At 47.5% G+C, this 16706-nt stretch overlaps 1 protein-coding gene across 2 annotated transcripts in view; it reads right to left on the reverse strand.

The window, feature by feature from the left end:
* The window catches only part of COQ8A (coenzyme Q8A), a 685974-nt gene that overhangs the window by 35313 nt on the left and 633955 nt on the right, over positions 1–16706 (reverse strand). The window contains exon 2 of one of the 2 annotated variants that reach the window (XM_050757548.1): positions 9032–9123. The gene's annotated coding sequence lies outside the window, so the exon portion shown is untranslated. Of the gene's footprint in view, positions 1–9031; positions 9124–9877; positions 10218–16706 lie in introns of those variants that run through there. The other variant, XM_050757557.1, reaches the window with a different exon arrangement.

Here is a 16706-nt window from a genome sequence, read left to right on the forward strand (position 1 = left end):
AGTCCCAAGCCTCGAAATCAGGCCCCCAGCCTCCTTTCCAGCCTCTAGCTACACATGAGCCACGTGAGCGCACTCCACTCTGCAGGTCCTACTCTCCCAGGCAGGCCTGCCCACCCCTTCATCTCTGTACATCTGAAAACCCACCCATTAGCCAAAGGTGAGGGCCTTGGGGCTGGGAATCAGCTCTGCCCTGACCAGCTGGGCTGTTCCAGGCACATTCTTCAACCATCTCTGACCTGTTTCCTCTCCTGGAAATGATGGTATAAGTTCTTATCTTGTCCAATATAAATGGAGGGGTGGGTGGACATACTTTGAAATGTGTAAAAGCACCACATAAATTCAAGAACGTATTCCTATTCAGGCCCTACTTTGATTCCCAGCTCTTCCATATTTACGTCCTCCTGACAGCTGATCTAACTCGCTGGTCAGAGTCCTATGTTGTAAGTTACCCTTCTTCTTGCACATGGACCTCTCTTCTCTTCAAATTATAAGCTCCTTGTGGGAGGCTCTTGTCTCAGACAACTCTGACTCTTCCCACTCCACCTATACACACAGAGTGATCCGCCCACACAAATTACAAGTGTTGACTGAATTCATGAACCACTGCCACCCAGGAAGGTAATTAAGGATCCTGAAGTCGAGGTTGAAGGGTTTCTTTCAACATTTCTTTCAGATGCTTACAGGGTTGTCTTTAAATCTGGCCAAAATACTGTGGGTGGCTGTGGTAGGCTGAATAATGGTGTCCCAAAGATACCCATACCACAATCCCCAGAACCTATGAATGTTACCTACAAATGGGACTTTGCAGATGTGATGAAGTCAGGAATCCTGAGATGGGGGATTATCCATGTGGGCCCAACGTAATCACAAAGGCCCATATAAGAGGGAGGCAGGCAGGGCAGAGTCAGAACGAGGTGATGGATGAGAGACAGAAGTGAGGCTGGAGCGATGCCATTGTGAAGAAGGGGCTACAAGCCAAGGAAGGCAGGCAGCCTCTAGGCTGGAAAAGGCAAGGGGTCAGGTCCTGCCCTTGAGCCTCCAGAAATGAACCAGCACAGCTAATACCTTGATTCTAGCCTAGTGAGACCAATTTCAGATTTCTAACCTCCAGAAGTGTAAGATCATACATTTATGTTGCTTTGAGTCACAAAGCTTGTGGTAATTTATTACAACAGCCATAGGAAATTAAAGTAGTAGCTATTTTTTAAGAAATCTGATCCTTGGGTTGGGGAGAGGGGCTGTATTCTAGAATAATTTCCAGACCATTCTTCTAAATTAACTTTGGTCACTCCACAAATACTACTGAATGTCAACCAAGTACTAGTCACCAAGCTAGGTGGTGGACTACCCCACAGACAGCTCAGCGCATTCCCGTTCTTAATGACACAGTCCTGTTGGCTTTCTGTATATTGGGCCCATACTACATGCGAGGCAGAGAGAGAGAGAGTGAGAGAGAGAGAGAGAGAGAGAGAGAGAGAGAGAGAGAGAGATTTTTTTTTTTTTTTTGAGACAGGGTCTTACTCTGTTGCCCAGGTTGGAGTTCAGTGGCATGACCACAGCTCACTGCAGCCTCAACCTCCCCAGGCACAATTGATTCTCCTGAGTAGCTGGGACTACAGGTGGGTGCCATCACACCCAGCTAATTTGTTTGTATTTTTAATAGAGACAGGGTTTCACCATGTTGCTCAGGCTGGTCTTGAACCCCTGACCTCAAATGATCTGCCCGCCTTGACCTCCCAAAGTGCTGGGATTATAGGTGTGAGCCACCGTGTCTGGCCTGGGTTTTATATTCTTAATCTTTCAAAATACTTTTACTTCAGCTTTAATATCTAAATGAAATAGGAATAATAACAAGAACAGCTACCATTTATTATTCCCCTTCTGTCTGCCTGTCACTTTATATTAACTCTAATTCTTACAACGACCTGGTGAGGTATTATCCCCACTCACCGACGGGATAATTAAAGTTCATTAAGGCTGAGCAATCTCCTAAGAGCCAAAGCTGTGGGATGCTGGACCCTTCCACTCCTGTCTGACTCAGGCTCCAGTCCTTTCTTCTTACTGCCTAGGAAGCTGAAAGACAGCAGAGAAGAACACTGCCCCGATTCAATAACTCCTTTTTTGCTAAATCAATAGTCACTCAACATGAGACATAAGTAAGGTTTACATCCTGAAATGTGTCTTCCTGGTTACAGAAAATTGAGTCACAAAAATCCTAGGACCAGCTGGGCTCTCAGAGGCCATCTGGCCAAACTCCCTGCTCTGGAAAGTTCGTCAGCTGCCAGGACTGAGGGTATCACAATTCTCAGGACCAGTGATCCCACCCACTAGAGGCAAAGCTTGGTTCCAGAGCCAGTTTGATCTTAAACATAAATAGTGGAAAGAGGCAGACACCCCACATTGAAGACTGCCTCTGGGTGTGCAAGAGCTAGGAGGAGCCATTGGGCATGTGGCCCTTAGTCTTGCCACTCAAACCAGCACCAACCTTTACTAGCATCACCTCCAAATGCCACACACAGGCCAGGTGTGGACATGCGCACATCACTGGTATGGAGGTTAAATAAACAAGTTCTGCCCTGAGGTCACATGCAACCCTCAGGCACTACATGTGTATGCAAAACCTCTATCGCTTTTAAAATCACCCAGTTAACCCAGACAAGGGGCAACCCTAGACAGACAACAACTACACACGCAACGAGAAATGAGAAGAGGCTCAGCAGGGGGCGAGGGGACCACAGGCCCAGGAGAGGTGGCCGTCTCCTTGTAGATCTCCACTCTCCCTGGCCTGGCCAGCAAGGCCCTTTACTGTGGAGCCCCAGACACCTCTGCAGCAATACCTCTCGCCAGCTGCCTCTGTGCCCCAACGCTTCAGCCAGAATGGACCCCTGGCCCCGCCCAACACCCACACAGGTTTTCCAACTTCCACGGCCTGCTCCCTCCTCCCCGTGGAATATCATTTCCCCTGCTGGAATCTTAGCCACCTGCTGGAGTCTTAGCCACCCTGCTGGAATCTTAGCCACCTGCTGGAGTCTTAGCCACCCTGCTGGAATCTTAGCCACCTGCTGGAATCTTAGCCACCTGCTGGACTGGTAAACCCCCTATAGGCAAGTCATCTCCTTTCATCTAAACTCCCTCATCTCTTAATGGCCTAAGGTCACCTTGCCATGCCCTGTATGATTCTGTGTGTGCCTGTCCCATTTCCCTTACTGCACAGTAAGCTCCGGAGGGAGGGGCCCTCTCTTCCCCAGTTCTGTATCCCCCACAGGGTCTGGCACTGTCCCCACACACACCATGAGTTTATTACCATTATGAGTCAGTGAGGCAGGGCCCAGGCACCCAGGCTCCGTGGCTTCCTGAGCTCCCTCATCTACAGCCCAGGACTGAAGAGAGGAGGCTGAGCACCAGAGGAACCTGAACCCCCAAATATACATAGCCACAGAAATGGCAGCAGTACCCCCCTGGTCAAAAAGTGACTTTTATAGGAGCAAAGCCAGATGAGTTTTTAAGCCAGCTTCATAATCCCGCTTATGGTGGGTACACAGACCCAGGAAGGGAGCAGGGGACACAGTCATTGCTACTGCTTCCTCTGCTTCACCCCCGCACCTGTCTAAGACCGAGGGAAAAGAGGAGGGGCTGAACCCAGCAAGCAACTGTTCCGAAGCAGGCCAATCAGCCCTAGCCCATGAACCATGAGAGCCAAGCAGGCGTAAACAGGAGCTACTACAGGCCTGGCGGCAGCACAATGTCCAACCCTTGACCACATGCTGGCTGTAAACACCTTAGGGAGCAAGAGCCACAAGCATTTTTTCAATCTCGGGAAGATTAGAGATGTTTGCTCAAGCACCTGTCAAACAGTAACCACCTTCAGCTTACCGGGCAATCGACTTTTACTTTTACCCTCCTCTGAGCCAGTATCAGTGCCAAACGAAAAATGTGCCAAGCACAGAACAAACACTGGGCTGGGGCCCAGGCTCTGAGCTTGAACTTTAACATTTCTTTTCATGTGGACTGTCCCCAGGACTTCTCATCCAGCCCTGCGGACAGCAGGGACTTACCACCAGGTCCTCCAGTTCCCAGATGACACCACGTATATTGTGATGAGGGCTGAGGGGGAGGACCAACAGTAGGCCACCAAGCACAGGTGACCTCAGGCACACCGCTTCTCCTCTTGGGGCCTACGTTTTCCCATTTCCTCATGTGTAAGTGACATGACTGACATGGACGAGGCCTACTTCCCAGAGATTAGGAAAGGGCCATGCATCCCTGGAGCACAGAAGGTCAGCAAGGAGAGCACGCACAGGGCTGTTTTGAAAGCTGGGATGTAACGGGGTCTAGAAAGAGTAATGCTCAAAACAACACAGATACTGATCCTTCCGGAGACTCTATGAAACAGTGAGAGGTGACAGGCAGACCAACCCTGCTGTCTTCACAAAGGCAGAGAGGGGCGCTACAGCCTCTCTCTCTCTCTCAGGAAACACACCTCTGGGAAATGGAAAACTCCAATGGATGGTGCACAGGTAGGGAGAGGTAAGGGACTGGGCTTTTCCATATGAACCGGAAACAGCTTCCTGCCTGCCTTCTATACACACACACACACACACACACACACTCACTCTCTCTCTCTCACAGGGCACAACCAGCCTCTCAAAGGATGCCAAGGTACCTAAGGCTCTTCAAGCCCCCACCCCTGGCTCTCTCACATTAAACAGAAGGCCTCGACCCCTCTCTAGCGGACCTTTGTTACTCCAGAAATGGGGGCAACCAGATAGGAGTGACCGCACATTCTTGGTCACACCTCTCAGACCCTTCCCCTGCCTCTGTTCCATCTCCTCCCACACTGACCATCCCTCCTTCCCGCAACAGGACCTTGCCCCTGACCTATTTTTTTCTTTTGCCTTCAATCTCCTTTCATAAAAGCCCTCCCCTCAAGCCCACAAGCCTACTATAGGCTCTGCTTCTCCTCCACCCTCTGGACGTGGCCACCATCTCCCAAGGATGGAGTGCACTTGCCATCTTCCCTGCTCCCTCAGCACACACTGTCTGGCCCCAACCCCAAGCTGCCCCTCTGTGACACCTGAGGGCTCAAGCCAGTGGGTCTCCTCAGCCACTCCCTGCCCCACAGTGTTTCCTGCTGGCCCCACACTCTTCCCAGAAGCCCTCCCTCCTCCCTTCTCTCTGGCCTCACCTCCTCAGCTTCCTCCCCCAGCTCCTCTTCCTCCATCTACTCCAAGGCCTGGGAGTTCCCAGGCTGGTCCTTGACACCCCAGCCTCCCTGCCATCTGCACTGGCTCCTGGGCGGCCAGAGCTCCTCCACAGGCTCTGCACTGATGCCTCGCCACCCTCAGGCCAGGCAGGGCCTCTCAACCACCGAACCCATTTCCAGAACAAACCAAGTTACACACACACATACCACATCACCGCTTCAAAGACCCACAGGCAACTGGGAAGAGGCGCAGGGAAATTTCGGAGGGTGATGAAATTGTTCTATACCTTGATTGTGGTGGGGTTATGTGACTGTGTGTTTGTCAAACTGTATAGAACTGTACACTAAGGATGAATTTACTGTATGCAAATTATACCTTAATCAAACAGGATGGAAAAAAGTCCCATAGGCTCCCATCATGTCTAAAACTAAGATGACCACCTTCTCCCAAACCAGCTCTTCCTCCATCATCCAGCTCCTCCCCCCGCTTAGAAATCTCAGCCATATATCCAGCCAGTTAGTCAGTCTAGAAATTTCACCTGCATAAATTTCTTTGAATCCATGCCTTCGGTTCTATCTCCCCTTGAGGTCCTTCTCACAAACCACCTCCGTGGACTCCCACCCCTCCACATGTGCAACTCCAGAAAGAGCAGGACCCTCAAACTCCCTCACTCCCACCAGCCCTCCTTTCCACTGGCTCTCCCGAGTTCCTGGCTGTTGCTTAACAGGAATGACAGAAGTATCTCCAGATGCCACTGTCAAATCAAGACAACTCTCTGTCTAAATATTCCTGTCTAATTTTGCACACAGCTCTTGTTTCAACGGACAAAGATAATGACTCAGTGTCCATGGTTCTTACTGGAAAATTATCCTGCCAAGTTTTCAGCTTCCCAATAATAGCCTTCTTTAAACTTCTCTTTGAGAAAGGAGAAGTGACCTTCCTTCCTGATCGTTTTCTATAAGCAACAAAGGGCACCCAAAAGATCCCTTAACTGACCAAGGAGTGTTACGGGAAAATCCTGATATATCCCCACAGGATCAATTAACAGCAAGAAAGAGAAACTCATTGAATAGGCTTAGGATGGTTTTCCTTGCCCTGTGCAAGAAATCCCTGTTTTTCAGCTTTTCTGCATGCCTATCGGTTTGGGACTTAGAAATTTGGGGCATAAATTCTGGATTACACTGAAGGCAAAATTTACACTCAGAAGTAAAGCATCCTTCTCCATACACACATAAAAATGTCTCTTTGATGAGCAGGCTGACCCAAGGAGAAAAGAAAAATAAAAGGCTCACTGACTTTGACACTGATGCTTCAAATAACTACAAAAGAACTCCACAGATTATTATACCCATGTCCACACTGCACCCTCAGATGGTATATGTAAAAATACATATGTTTGAAATGCACCCTGCCACTTACTCCCTGCAGATGAAGGCCTGGTCCCTTCCACATCACAAGACACAGAGATGTCTGAGCAAAAAGTGAGGATGAATAAAGCATCTCCTTGAAGAATCACTTGTGGATAGCTGAGTTAGCCTTTGTGCCAGCACTCAGCTTAAGTATGTTTCCTATTGTAAAACTGGCCCATAGTTACTTATGTGCAAATCCCCTAGTCTTGCAAGAGAAATGAGTTTCTCTTTCTTGCTGTTAATTGATCCTGTGGGGATGTATCGGTATTTTCCCGTAACACTCCTTGGTCAGTTAGGGGATCTTTTGGGTGCCCTTTGTTGCCTGTAGCCAAGAAGCTACCAGTCTTCCAATTCTCCAGCACCCCCAACCCAGGCAGTCACTGCCACACATCTAGCAGGCACAGTACATGCCCATGGGTGTCTACCTCTTTTCTGCTTGCAGGTTTTGCCTCTGCCCTGCTAGGTGCACAGGTAGCCCAATCTACATGGCTTTTACCACTGGGTTAGGGTAGGAGGCACAACACTACCCTTTGCCTAAACCTCTCACCTACTCACGGGCAGGTCCCAGAGGGGCCTCTGGCAGCATAGGACAACTCTTTTTAGAGTCTTACCTCAGTGGTTCTCAACCAAGGGAGATTTTGCCCTCCAGAGGACATGTGGCAATGTCTGGAAACATTTCTGATGGTCACAATGGCTAGAAGGGGTAGGGAGTGGTGCTAGTCTAGTAGACAGAAGCCAGGGATACTGCTACACATCCTACAATGCATAGGCCAGGCCCCCCGCCAACAAAGAATTACAGTTCCAAAATGTCATTAGTCCACAGGTTGAAAAACTTTGTCTTAGATAACACACTGGCTCTGAGGGAGGTGCCCAGACTGCCTGGTTCACTTTTCCTTTGAGCTAGCTGCCCAACATTAGTCCCCAAATCATGATTCTGCATAGTCCGCACCATTTGCAAGGCTGAACAAAACATTCAAAGCCATTGCCTGAGTCTTTTTTTTTTTTTTTTTTTTTTTTTTTTTTTTGCGATTGAGTCTCGCTCTGTCGCCCAGTGGGGAGTGCACTGGCGCCATCTTGGCTCACTGCAACCTCTGCCTCCCAGGTTCAAGCAATTCTCCCACCTCAGCCTCCTGAGTAGCTGGGATTATAGGTGCCCGCCACCACATCCGGCTAATTTTTGTTTGTTTGTTTGTTTGTTTGTTTTTAGTAGAGATGAGGTTTTGCCATTTTTGCCAGGCTGGTCTCGAACTCCTGACCTAAGGTGATCCACCCGCCTTGGCCTCCCAAAGTGCTGAGATTACAGGCATGGGCCACCGCGCCCCGCAGCCTGATTCTTAAAGATGCTGCTCCTGTAGCTCCCCTTTTGTCTCTCCTCAGGAGAAAGGCCTTCCTCCAAAAGAAGAATCTCCCAAGAGCCCTCCTGCCAGGACGACCCACCCATCCACAGCGTGACAACTAGCAAGCTGGCATCAATGAATGTTCAAATCCTTTGGCAATCCGGTAGACCTGGCATGACCAGCTACTCAGTCCTGTCACGTAGATCCAAGGCCCAAGTGAACGTGCACAAGTTTTTCAACAGGCTGCAGGCCCAACTCAGGCTGGAAGACTCTGCACAAAAGCCTCTCACCCTTCAGGAAGCTGACATCTCTCACCCAAACGGGGAGTCCCAACACCCAAACCTGCCCCTGCAGCATTCCCCATCGCCCAAGGAGGGTTTGGCAGAGGGGCTGTTACCTCTGTGCAATGGGTGAGAATGAGCCTCGGAAAGGCTCCGAGTTTAGGGGAGTAAGCCCAAACCTTACTCACAAGATCCCCCGTGTTTGGAGAAGTAAGAGGAAAGGCCAAAGAAAAGCGAAAGGAAGAAAGGATCAAAAAGGATCCCCTGTCCCAAGTTCACCCAAAATTCCCACCTGTGAAGCCCAACAGTTGGCTCCAGCCAAGGAAGTCAAAGTTCTGACCCAAACCTGCAGCCAGGGGCAACGAGCCTAGAGCCCCAGACACTTAGAGCAAGGGGGTCTGGGAGTGAAGAACGACATTATTAGAAAGCGAAGCAGGAAAGCTGTATTGGCGACCAAAGGGCACCGGCAACGGGCGATCGGCAGCCGGAAGACGGTCGGGCAGGCAGCGGGCGTGTTCCAGGGACCCAAAGCTCTGCACGTGGCCCTCGTCTCCTCCCCGACGCAGGACCGAGGGACTGAGGTGGACCCAGGGACGTGAGACGACTGCAGAGGACCCACCCTGCACCTGAGGCGCCCCCTCTGCGTCCCGACCTGAAGCTCGCGGCTAGCGAAATTCGCGGGGAAGCTGCACTGTCACATGAAGAAAATGCAAGAAGGGCTCAGGTGGGTGTTGAACCCAGCTCTGGCCGCAGCCAGACGGCGCCCGGGCACTCGGCGGGCCGGCGGGTGGCAGCCTTACCCGGCTGCAGGAAGATGGGATCCGCGGTCACCTTCTAGCCCCCTCTGCGCCCGCCTCCGCGCGCTCGCCACCGCGCTGACGCCCGGCACGCGCTCCGGATCTGTTTACCAACTCGCCAGCTTCCAGGGAGGCCCAGCGCCCAAGCCCCGCCCCGCGGACCGCTCCCATTGGCTGCGCCGCCGGCCGCCGGCCGCCTGCCGAATGCCGCTATGCGCGTGAGAGCGTGCTCGGCCCGTGCTCCCAGCCCATAGCCAATCGCGACCGAGGGCGGAGCAAGAGGAGCCAATGGGAGGCTACCTTAGGAGACAGGGCCCTCCCGTTCTCCTTTTCCCCACCTCCATGCTACCTTTCCCTCTAGCAAACGCGGGCTGGAGGCCTGGCTTTGGAGTTGGTGGCCTGCGCGCATGCGCCTTGAGAACGGGCGCCTTGAGAACGGGCGCCTTGAGAACGGGCGCCTTGAGAACGGGCGCCTTTTTCACTGCGATGCAATGTGCGCGGCCGCAAAGGTTCCCTGTGTTCCTTCAGATTGGTGCTTGCTGGGCCTCCGCGCGGGCGTGGGAAGGGAGGCTGTGGACCGAACAGACGCGACTGTGGGCCGTGGAGGGTGCCGCCGCTTTAAGGACCGGGCGAGGCCTGTTCTTTGCTCCTCTCTATGTAGCAAGAGCCCCTTTCCCAGGGCCCACAAAAAGCACTCCGAGGAAGGGAAGCGCGGCGGGCAAGGCCGTGCACTTCCACCTCCGGCGTCGGGGCCCTTCAGGCTAAGGTTGCTTGTTTTGTGTGGCGCCATCCTCAAAACAGGAAGCCTCTGCCACCCGCGTCCCTAGGGTAGAGAGATAGGACCCTCACCCGAGTCGCTGTCCGCCCGCCAGTCTTGTCGGCGTGCAGGTGTCCGCAGTCGCTGACGGCCGGGGTTTTGGGGGACGCGCGGCCCACACGGGATAGAGCTCGGGTCTAGCCCTCGGCGGCCCAGCCGAGCAACCCTGGGAGGCACCGCCACCACCAGCACGCAGATTTGCCCCGTCACTCCCTCCCTAACGAGAAGAGGAACGTGTGAGCCAAAGTCGGCTCGACAATTTCCACTGAGATGACCTCAAACACTGGTCTGCAGCTGTTAGTCGTTCTTGTGGAAAAGAGAGAAATAACAACTTAGTGAGTTTCTCATAAAATGAAATACTCAAGCCAAAGGATTGTTCCTTAATCTGAGCCTCCCCCCGCTTTTTTTTTTTTGGGGGGGGGGTATTGTGAAACGAAAATTCACTCTGCCAAAAGGAAAAAAATTAAGCTGAAAGCTGAGTCATGCAAGCAACTGCCTTTCCTTTTGTTCCTAAGCAGATAGCTACAGATTAAAGGTGAAGTATCTCCACTCTGTATTCACCTTATCTTGTGTAAAGTGCCGATTTACTGAGCGCTAGACAAATACGTAATTGTTGCCCTACCTGCTCCCTTTATCGCAACATGTGGATTCAGTAATGTGAACATACCCTCCATCTTTCCTCTCCAGCCTGCTTTTCCCTTTTAAATATTGAAGCCCTCAAAATAATCTTTGGAGAAAGGCACAGACCTGTCTCCTGGGCGCAAGTCCTTCACCTTCATAACATAAATTTCTAAACTGATACAGGTACTTTTTGTTTCACAAGTATTGACATTTAACTTAATTGAAAGTCGTTTGTTTTATATTTTCCCTTGGAAAAATTTAAAGTTAGCTGTTCTATGTTGATGCCTAAAATTGGGGATGGAGGCTGCTTTATTATACTGAAATCCAGAACCTAACTTCACAGCCCCCCGTTGACCACTTGGAGCTTGGCTTCCCAGAGATCTGCCTGAGTCCCCAAGAACAGAATTCTAAGTGTGTGTCATATGGGTGAACACAAGCTCTATGTCAGGCTCCGTTCTTCCCAGGGGTAGGAGAGGGCTTTCTTCCAAGGAGAATGGAGACTGTGCCTTGTGGCCTCTGTGGCTGGACACTGGTCGGCTGGTGGGTGCTCCTCTCTGCACAGACCTTCACATGCCCTCCCCACAGTCCAAGTTCTGCCTCCCCCATCTTCACCACACTAAATACAAAGTAAATGTTAAAGGACAATTAAAGAGTTATTTTGACTAAAGTTTCAAGTAACTGCCCCAAACAGTTGACAACTTGCCTTGATTAGGTCAGCTGGCTCCATTTTCCCACACAGGAGAAAAAGACCAAGCCTCAAGGCCTTTCAAGGGTGGCAGTTGCTTCCTCCTACAGTAACTGTTCCCTTACACAGTTCTGCTGTTCCCTGCCTGCTTCCTCCAAGCCCTCCCAGCCTAGTGATCCAGACCACAGTCCATGGAATAAGAGAGTTCCTGGTTCATAACTTCCTGAATCTTGCGAACTCTACCCCATCAGATTTGAGCTGGATGAGAATGTGATTGTCATCAACTCCTGCTTCTGGTAAGTGGGGAGAGGATGTGGTGCTTTAGTTTCACAAACGTGGGGCGGGAATTGGCCGCTTCCATGCTACCTCAGTCCCACTCCACCAGCAATGCCAAGGCCAGCTTCTCTCCTAAAATACCTTGAAAACAAGCGTAACCCACCACCACAAACATTAGTTTTTCTTCAAGGACTGCCAGTCTGATTTACTAGAGAAATGACCTCCAGCTAGTCTATGCAAAGACAGGATCTTCCTCCAATTAATACAACTTTGACCTTACTCCCTGTTAAATAATGACCTCAGCTTTACTATACTAAAGACACATTTCTTTCTTTCTTGACCTGGCTTTTAGTGCAAAGATTTTCCCTGCAAAGTATTTTTCAGGTGTGATAATGGGATTGTAGTTAGATTTTTTTAAAAGAGTCGTTGTGTTTCAGAGATACACATTATCAGATGAAATAATATTATATATGGGATTATCTTCAAAATATTACAGGACAGGGGAAGTGAACAGGCCATGGGTTTCTTTACATTACATGCCTATGTGACAGGTGAATTTCTACCCTGGCTTACCTTTAGGAAACAGGATACCTGTGGTCAGAAGGTGCCCCACATGACCAAACACTGGTAAGATCCAAGATGGCAGCTCACTTGACCTCTGAAGAACTTCTAACTTCATTATAATCTAATTTCCATGCTAAATGACTTTCCCACCAGCATCATGACAGTTGATAATCACCGTGACAATGACTGGAAGAAACCATAAAAGGACAAAAAAAAAGGAAGGTAATACTCTAGTTTTGAGAAGTTCTCTGTCCATTCCCAAAAAGACATGAATATTTATCCCCTAGCTTTTAGTGCCTAACCCCTTCATTAAAGAGGCCCTATATTTGTGACTTCCTGACTTTCACAAGCTGAGAAGTTAATTCGTGAACCAAGCTCCTTATTCTCAATTCCGTGGCCATCCAATAAAGCCTGCACTACTTGACACTTGCTTTTGTTTTTCCAAACTGGCTTTGGGACACCAAAGAGGGAAAGACTCCATTTTGTGGGGGACCAGCTTTGTAGGTAACAAGTTGATAATAGTGGAAGATGAATGATGAGTCTACTGGGGTTCATTATATTATTACCTACATATGTTTGCAATTCTCTATAATAAAAAGTTTTTTTAAACAAGGTGTCTGCAAAGAAAGCCCAGCCTGAAGATAACACTAATAATGTGGGCAGGGTGAACAAGAAGAAAACAGTGAATAACAGTCATTACTATTCTTGTTAACCTCACTACAAGGCAAGGTCAAGGACAGATCTAACTGTAGCTAATAATACAGCCTTTCAAATTTTGAATAAAATTCAAAATTATCAAGAAAATATTTGAAACAGATTTCATTCATGGGGTACCTCACTCTGATTGTCTGTTATGCCTGAAAGTATTAGTTAATGATCATATACTGCCATCTTAGTTAAGACATTTTTTAAAAATGTATCTGTGAGTACAGTATTATGTAATATAAACACACTCAAACAAATGTGTGTGTGTGTGTGTATTTTCCCAATAATCAAAGATTCCTGTGCCTGGGACTTTAGGGTGAAAAGTATGATACTCCAATAACTTTCCTCTGATCTTCAAACTTCTCCCTTAACAACAGTGACAGAGGAGACAGTTTTTCCCACTCTGCGGCATTCCCATCAGCATACAAATCCATTAAAAAATCTCCTGGGCTCACCTCCATTCTCATTTCTCTGCTCTCATTTTCAGCAAAATTCTTGGAAGAATTATCCATATTCATTATCTCCACTTCCTTTTCTCCTATTCTACCTACAGCAATCTAGTCAGGTTTGACACCTGTCCCCACCATTCCCCTAAAACTGTTCATCAGTGACCTTTCTGTTGCCAAATCAAATGGTCATTCTCGGATCTCATCTTAAACTATCAGCTGCATTTGACACAGTTCATCACTCCCTCCCTCTTTCTTATGGGTTGCTCTGGGGATTATAATGAACGTCTTATAACATTCTAGTTTGAATTAATGGTAACTTAATTGCAATAATATACAAAAGCTTTGCTCCTATAGAGCTCCATTCTCCCCTCCTTTGTGCTGTTATTGTCATACAGATTACATTCTTATCCATTATATGCCCATAACCACACATTTATAATTATTGCATATTTATGCTGCCTTTTATATTTACCTATGTAATTTCCTTTACCAGTATTCTTCATTTCATGTGAATTTGACTTAATGCCTCAAGTCCTTTCAGCCTGAAGAGCACCTTTTATTTCTTACAGGGAAGATTTGCTAAGTGATGAATTTCTTCAGTTTTTGTTTATCTCAGAATGCCTTGATTTCTCCTTTATTTCTGAGGGATAGTTTTGCTGGATATAGAAAGCTTAATTAAGGGGTGTTTTTTGTTTGTTTGTTTGTGTTGTTTTTTTTTTCGGTAGCATTTTATGTCATACCACAGCCTTCTTGGCCTCCAGAGATCAGATGTTAATCTTATTGAGAATCCTAATACAGGGTAAGTTGGTTTTTTTATTTGTGGTCTGCTAATTTCAAGACTCTCTCTTTGCCTTTGGTTTTCAACAGTTTGATTATCATGTGTCTAGGTGTGAATCTCTCTGAGTTTATCCTATTTGAAGTTCAGTGTGCTTCTTGGACATGCTTTTTATCAAAATAAAAAGCATGCCTATTTATACTTTTTATCAAAATTGGAAGTTCTCTTCTACTTCTTCAAATATTCTTTATGTCCTTTTTCTCTCCTCTCCTTCTGGGACTCCCATTATAAGTATGTTTGTATGCTTGATGGAACCCACAGATTTTTGAGGCTCTGTTTGTTTATTCCCTTCATTCTTTTTTTTTTCTGTTCCTCAAATTGGATAATCTCAATTGTCCCATTTTCAATTTTGCTTATTCTTTCTCCAGCCTGCTCTAATGTGCTGTTGAGCCCCCACTAGATTTTTCATTTCAGTTATTATATTTTTCAACTCCAGAACATCTGTTTGATGATCTTAAAAGTAATTTGTTTTTATTGATATTCCCTATTTTGTGAGAAAAAAAATTTATACTTTTATTTTGTTCTTTAGACATGGTTTCATTTATTTCTTTGAATATATTTAAAGTAGCTGACTTAAAGTCTTTGTCTAATAAGTCCAATGGTGGAGACATTATCTATATTCCTATTGATTGCATTTTCCCCTGTGCATGGGCCATACTTTCTTGTATCTTTGCATGTCTCGTGCTTTTTGTTGAAAACTGGACATTTTAAATAATATAATGTAGCATCTCTGGAAATCGGATTCTCCTCCCTCCCGAGGGTTTGTAGTTACTGCTCCTTGTTATAGTTGTTGTTCTTTGTTTAGTGACTTTCCTAATTTGTAAAGTCATCATGATGTTACTGCTCCACAGATAATAAGTATATGAAATTCTCACATTTTGCACACCCAAAATCAACTAGTTAACTTTAATGATTTCATCCTTCATTTATAAATGACACATCAAATATAGTCTTTCTTTATAATACCTGGAAAATCATTTTATACACTGGCTGCAACATTTTCTCATTAACACTAGATTCTAAAGTGGAAGAGCTGAATTTTCTATATGAGAAGTTGATTAATCACAGTTTTCAGATCTGCAGAAAAAGTCCTGAGGCATATTTGTAGAATAATAATTTTCATGCTCCACATTACCTAGCTGTCTTCAACAGCAAGATTCTTTTTCATTCCTGGGCCATTTGGGGTATTAATTAAACATGGTTAATAAAAACAGGCCGGGCACAGTGGCTGACGCCTGTAATCCCAGTACTTTGGGAGGCTGAGGCGGGTGGATCACCTGAGGTCAGGAGTTCAAGACCAGCCTGGCCAATATGGTGAAACCCCGTCTCTACTAAAAATAAAAAAAAATGATCTGGGCGTGGTGGTGCATACCTGTAATCCCAGCTACTCCAGAGGCTGAGACAGGAGAATCACTTGAACCTGGGAGGCAGAGGTTACAGTTAGCTGAGATTGCACCACTGCACTCCAGCCTGGGCTACAGAGGGAGAATCCATCTCAAAAGAAATAAAAAATAAACAAATTTTAACTGTACAAGCACAAGAAGAGGTATTTTCTTTTCTTTTTTTTTTTTTTTTTTTTTGAGACAGAGTCTCACTCGTCGCCCAGGCTGAAGTGCAGTGGCGCGATCTCAGCTCACTGCAAGCTCTGCCTTCCGGGTTCATGCCATTCTCCTGCCTCAGCTTCCAGAGTAGCTGGGACTACAGGTGCCTGCCACCACACCCGGCTAATTTTTTGTATTTTTGGTAGAGACAGGGTTTCACTGTGTTAGTCAGGATGGTCTCAATCTCCTGACCTCGTGATCCGCGCACCTTGGCCTCCCAAAGTGCTGGGATTACAGGCATGAGCCACCATGCCTGGCCAAGAGGAGGTGTTTTCAAGCAGAAAGATGCCTAAGCAACTGAGTCATAGCCTGGACACCTGCTCTTCATGGCTGTCTACTGTGTCCACTCCACACCCCAGGGACTCTCAGAGAGTTTTGTCATAATGGGAAAACAGTTGCTTAAAAATTCTTCTATGGGCCGGGCACAGTGGCTCATGCCTGTAATCTGAGCACTTTGGGAGGCCAAGGCAGGTGGATCACCTGAGGTCAGGAGTTCAAGACCAGCCTGACCAAAATGGTGAAACCCCGTCTCTACTAAAAATACAAAATTAGCCAGGCATGGTGGTGCATGCCTGAAATCCTAGCTAATTCAGCTACTTGGGAGGCAGAGGAAGGAGAATCGCTTGAACCCAGGAGGTGGAGATTGCAGTGAGCCCAGATTGCACCATTGCACTCCAACCTAGTCAGCAAGAGCGAAACTCCGTCTCAAAAAGAAAAAATTATGAATTAAATATAAGAAAGTAGGAGTCAAAACAGATTCCGCTACTGCTTTGTTATATTTTATTTTGAGACCGGGTCTCACTGTCACCCAGGCTGGATAGAGTGCAGTGCGACAGCCATGGCTCAGTACAGCCTGAACCTACTGGGCTCAAGTGATCCTCCCACCTCAGCCTCCTGAATAGCTGGGACTACCGTCAAGCACTACCATGCTCAACTATTTTATTTTTTATTTTAATATTTTTGTCAAGACAGAGTCTCACTATGTTGCCCTTGCTGGTCTCAAACTCCTGGGATCAAGTGATCTGCCTGCTTCTGCCGCCCCAAGTATAGGCGTGAGCCACCAGGCCCACCCACTATTGCTTTAAATACACACATTTCTCATTATACCTTTACAAACCACTATTT

This window comes from Macaca thibetana, chromosome 1 (assembly GCF_024542745.1).
Source record: "Macaca thibetana thibetana isolate TM-01 chromosome 1, ASM2454274v1, whole genome shotgun sequence".
In the NCBI taxonomy this organism is placed as follows: domain Eukaryota; kingdom Metazoa; phylum Chordata; class Mammalia; order Primates; family Cercopithecidae; genus Macaca; species Macaca thibetana.